This window comes from Mercenaria mercenaria, chromosome 9 (assembly GCF_021730395.1).
Source record: "Mercenaria mercenaria strain notata chromosome 9, MADL_Memer_1, whole genome shotgun sequence".
NCBI classification, from domain to species: domain Eukaryota; kingdom Metazoa; phylum Mollusca; class Bivalvia; order Venerida; family Veneridae; genus Mercenaria; species Mercenaria mercenaria.
This window is the reverse complement of record NC_069369.1, coordinates 60,938,745-60,945,013: the sequence shown is the minus strand read 5'-3', so window position 1 is coordinate 60,945,013 and position 6,269 is coordinate 60,938,745.

Genomic DNA, 6,269 nt, shown 5'->3' with positions numbered 1-6,269 from the left:
CGCCGCCATTTTTACCCAGCATGCGATAGGAACATGCCGATTTCAATAGAATGCAAAGTGATACATACTGAAACACGGTAGGGTAAAAGTAAGCACGTTGCTGTCGAGAAAATGCACTAGGAAAGGAAAAAAGATTAGTACTATTTATATTCGGACTACTTGTGACTAGACCTGCGGAGGCTTACTTTCCATTTGGTAGTGATCAGCCTATGAGCATTGTGTACTGGAAGAAACCCGAACAACACCGAATCCAAAAACTTACCACGAATTTTCAACTCGATAGTAATTCTATACACAGTTTTATTCATTTTCTTTTTCACACGTCTAACCGTAATGCGACGCGGTAGCTCTGCTATTAGTCCCCTACTGGTTGAAAACTAGTTTCGGGGACTATAGGAATGCGCTTTTCCGTTATTCTGTCATTCCGTCATTCCGTCCGTCCGCAATTTCGTGTCCGGTCCATAACTCTTTCATCCATGAAGGGATTTTAATATTACTTGGCATAATTGTTCCCCATGATGAGACGACGTGTCATGCGCAAAACACAGACCCCTAGCTTAAAGGTCAAGGTCACAATTTGAGGTCAAAGGTCAACAGGGCTTTTTTCCTGTCCGGTCCATAACTCTCCCATCCATGAAGGGATTTTAATATCACTTGGCACAATTGTACCTCATAATAAGATGATGTGTCGTGCACAACTTTTAGACCCCTAGCTCAAAGATCAAGGTCACACTTAGCAGTCAAATGTTAACATGGCATGAACAGCGCCTGTTTCGTGTCCGGTCCATAACTCTTTCATCCATGAAGGGATTTTAATATTACTTGGCACAAATGTTCCCCATGACGGGACGACGTGTCGTGCGCAAAACCCGCACCCCTTGCTCAAAGGTCAAGGTCACAATTTGAGGTCAAAGGTCAACAGGGCTTTTTTCCTGACCGGTCCATAACTCTCCCATCTATGAAGGGATTTTAATATCAATTTGGCACAATTGTACCTCATAATAAGACGATGTGTCGTGCACAACTTTCAGACCCCTAGCTCAAAGGTCAAGGTCACACTTAGCAGTCAAATGTTAACATGGCATGAACAGGATCTGTTTCCTGTCCGGTCCACAACTCTGTCATTCATCAAGGGATTTCAATATTACTTAGCATAGATGTTCCCCATGATTAGACAACATGTCATGCGCAAAGGTCAAGGTCACCATTGGGGGTCAAATGTCAATAGGGCTTTTTTCCTGTCCAGTCCATAACTCTGCCATCCATGAAGGGATTTTGATATTACTTGGCACAAATGTTCCCCATGACGAGGCAACCTGTCATGCGCAAAACCTGGACCCTAGCTCAAAGGCCAAGGTCACAAGTGGAGGTCAAAGGTCAATAGGTTTTTTTTCCTGTCCGGTCCAGAACTTTGTCATCCATGAAGGGATTACAATATTACTTGGCATAAATGTTCCCCATGATGAGACGACGTGTCATGCGCAACACTCAGAACCCTAGCTTAAAGGTCAAGGTCACACTTTGAGATCAAAGGTCAATAGGATATTTTTCCTGTCCAGTCTATAACTTTGTCATGCAAAACAGGATTTAAATATCAGTTGGCACAAACATTTCCCTGGATGAGACAACATGTTGTGCGCAAAGCCCCGGCTCTAGGTCTAAGGTCAAGGACATACTTAGAGGTCAAAGTTCAAATTCAAGAATGACTTTGTCGGGAGCATTTCTTCTTTATGCATGGAGGGATTTTAATGTAACTTGGCACAAATGTTCACCACCATGAGACGAATTGTCGCGTGCCAGAATCAGGTCCCTAGGTCTAAGATCAAGGTCATACTTAGAGGTTAAAGTTCAAATTCAGCAATGACTTTGTTCGGAGCTTTTCTTCTTCATGCATTGAGGGATTTTGATGTAACTTGGCAGAAATGTTCACCACACTGAGGCACACTTTTTTAGAATTATGTCCCTTTGTTGTTACTATAAATAGATTATATTATAACTTCTTTATTACTGGCCGTAGGGAAACATTGAGACCACTTTTCTGTGGTACAACATGCACGGTACATCCAAATTTTAGGTGTATTTTGATCTATCTCTACCTGGTGAAGAGTTTCTTTTGGACTTATATTTTATAGGGTTTGTGTGTGTGTGTGTGTGTGTGTGTGTGTGTGTTAATTTCACTTTGTTGTTACTATAAATAACTTTTATGATAACTTTTTGTATAATTGGCCAAAAAATCCAAATGAAAACAACTGTACGTTTTTATATAAGCAAATTTTAATCCAATTGCTTTGTTATATTATATTGTATATATAGTACAATATTGTTTATACATCATTGACAGATATCAGTTCATTATGTTATACTGCAGTAGAGAAAAAAAGGTGCCTTCCAGTAGGGGACTTTGTATTGCATGGCAATACTTCATTCACTTGTTTGGTAAGGAATGATTGCAGGTCTATGTGACACTGCCTCATCCCATGATATATGTTGGTCAGTGGTCTATTTGTCACATATTTATATGACAAACATGGCTGGCATGGAGTCCGTCCACTTTCCTTTAAACATCTTCTCTGAAACCATTTGATGGAAGTTGATGAAACTTGGCCTGAATGTTCCTTGGGTGGTCTTCTTCCAAATCTGTTAAAATGGTCCCGCTTGGTTGCACACAGGGGCCGCCAGGGCTAAAAATAGAAAACAGCTTTAAACGGTATATCCGTCTAAAAGGCTTGGTTGATTTAGAAATAATTTCATACAAATGGTCCTTATGTAACCCTCTATCGACTAAATTCCAGAACTTCAGTTAAAAAATGGGATATGATTCGCAAAATGAGTAGTAAAGATAAAACGTCAAACTGTGGTCATTTAATAAAATCAGATCAGCCCATTGCATCTACCTGTCTGCGCATATATGTACAGGTCCGTTAAACAAAATTACTCGAGCACTCGTGTGCATCAAGTGTAAGCAAATGAATGAGGCGAAGTGCGCGGAATGTAGTGAAAAATAAACACAGATAAGTGCATGGAGTGTTTTGTGAGTAAAATGAGTGCTATTCTATAACAGGTAATGACTGACAGCGATAATTGTACATTTAGTATGCCCTTTTGTGACAAATTTGAGCAGACTTGTCTTGATATCAAACACACTTGTATGTAAATGTTGCTCTGAACTTATTTTGTATTGTCTGAATATATAGTGAAAAACTGATGCTTTACAAAAAATAATTAAAACGACCCCTGTAGATTGGGTCTTATGTTTTATTAATTATTTGTGTTCTTGTTCGTCAACGTCTATTTGGCGCGTTATTATGTTGTTTTACGCTGTGGTAACGTAACGTCGTATCCGTGTTATTATTATTATTGATAAAGCAATGAACATGGTAGAAATGTGATAATTTACGACGCATCTCAGAATATTTAATTATACTTGATCAAGGCGAATAAAGCCGAAACGTTGTATAGACTACTGTTGCTTATTATTAATTGATATCATCAATCCCTTTGGATTTTATACTTAATAAAACGATGCAGAAGGAATTATGACTTCAACTAGTTGTTGATATTATCACCAATATTATGCAAGTTTTAAAGAGATTAAGACATAATTGAAGTACAATTTCACATGATACACGCCAATGATTACATGAATATGCTGTCAAAAGGTCTCGCATGTGTTAACATATTTGACAGGCGGCTACATTGATGTAGTTAGAAAGAAATTCAGCGAATCAGTTTTGTCACAACGCAGAGCTGTATTCTATGTAGAATGTGAGTATGAAACAAGGTACTAAAATAGATTCTTTTGAAACCAATTGTCTGCTTAAAAGACAATTAAATGCAATTTTCCTAGGTAGAGGTCATATGCGTGTATCACTGGATCAGTGTAATATGAAAATATTACATCGGTGTGTGAGTTTAAATTCATAGCAGAAACTGCGGTGGTGTACACATTGTTTGGGACATAAATAGTGTATTCATGCAACACAATTTAAAAAGCAGTATTTTCTAAGGAAGAAGAGGGCCGGGAAACTTCTACATATATGTTTGACCTGCCAAGTGTCTGCACGAATCAGCTGGTCTTGCACTGAAAAAACCTGCCATAAAGATTCCTTTAGTCCATTAAGATTCCTTGAGTAATGTTATTTACCGTATATCTGTTGTTGTTTTTACAGAAACTCTTGTGTTTGTTTCAAATGGATGAAAATATCCACATTGGGAAAATGGATTTTATATAAAACCAACTTTAAAACAAGACACGTTTTCAACAATGGATGCTCTAAATACGAAGACCTTGATTATGGATGGTATCTAACATTTATAAATAAGATTTTCTTGCTGAATTATAAACAACGTAACGGTAATCTAGCTTGGATCTAATCAAAGCTCTATAACGTCGTAATAAAACCTTACGATCGGCTTCCCCATTAGTATCTGAAATTACCTTTAAAGATTCAAACATTTGACGTTCAGATATTTTATATGTGGCATAAAAGAAAAGATTAAAAAAATAATATCAAGAAATTTTGCTTCGTAAACAACGGGTATTTTTGTACCATCAGGAAAAAGCTCAGGGTCACAGTGTTGTTTCCGTAGTTGACAAAAATGACACACTGATTTTTTTATTTGGAAAATTTAAAACAATTTTCCGTGGCCCAAATTTGAACTTTATTTAAACACGGCTGTAATTGGCGTTCAATTGTACGTATATTTTTCAAACGATAACATATCAAAAGAATCATCGACATATAATGAACAATCTGTTCCTGGTGGCAAACATCTCACAATATTATTGATTTTAATTTTTAATGCTAAAATGTGTAGACAGGCAGGTAGATTCATTGATCTTAAGTAAACCAGCTTCCTCATATAATAGATCCTACGCCAAAAGCGAGGTTTTGAACACACAGCAGTGAGAGGTAACTGACTTGGCAACAAGTCCTCCTGATTGATATTGGTTAATGTACAGATGTTAAATTGAATACTGATGTTGGTTAATATACCGATTTTGAATTTAAAATTGATACTTGGTGATGTACTGATGCTGAATTGAAATGATATTGGTTGATGTAACGATTTTGAATCTCAAACTGATATTGGTAATTTAGTACCTATGTTGAACTAAACATTGATTTTGGTTGATGTACCGATTTTCAATTGAAACTTTATATGCGTTGATGTACCTACTTTGTATTGAAAATTTATCTTGATGTTGAACAGAAAACTGATACTGGTTAATGTACCGATTTTGAAATGAAAACTATGATAGTCATTGTACTGATTTCGAGTTAAAAACTGATATTTAAGAAATGATATTTTTTTTCGGTGTTAATGCGAAATGAACGACAGAATTGGATCGGCAAATCCATGAATCATGTTTAATTTGCCGATCCTATTCTGGCGTTCATTTCGCATGAACTCAGAAAAAAAATTAATTCATTTCTTCTATTTACATTATATTTCCTTTCCATTGTAAACAAGATTATATCATACATTGCACACATTTTGTTTTATTTAACATTTAAATCAGCTTCCCGGTAATTCCGTGCACCAGATGTGCAAGCTGGTCACGATCTTCACTGGTCGCAAAGGCAAAACCAATCGTGTCCAGCATGTTAAGGGTTAATCTAATGCTGTGATAAATTTGCAAGTTTCCTGAATTCTTAATTCTTTAAATTGTGAATTATATAGGGGAAACACTTGACCCAAAGAGTAAACACTGATCAGTTAATTTTTTCCAGGTTAAAGTACGTGTGTTGCTTCCTTCTCTATGAAAAAAAGAAACTGTTGTTTATTTTCCTAAAGGGAAAGAAACTATGTAAGAAAAAGGGACTATTACGCTTGAATTCCATGATTAACCAGATGTGTTCAGACTCCATTGGTTTTCGGCTAAAGTATATACATGTATCAAGGAAAACATTTGAAGCAGCAACGGAGACAATTGAAATTCTCATTCAAGATAATACAAGATGCGGGTACTGCTGGGGACACTTGCACCTACTCTTTTGTCTCCTGAAATACCTGTGCCAAACAATTTGTATTGGACAAAAGGATCTGGCATTCTGTATAAAACTCTCACATATGCATCTGAAACTTATCAGGCGTTTCTATACTACAACTGGAAAGATGGAAGTTAATAAAATTAAATTTTTGAGCACTTCTCTTTGCATGTGTGACGGCCGTTGCGAGGAGTGATAACGGAATTACGTTAGTTATCCTTGTCTGACACCGTTAAAAGTCACTTTTAACGTTCCAGTGATACATGTACGTTAAAT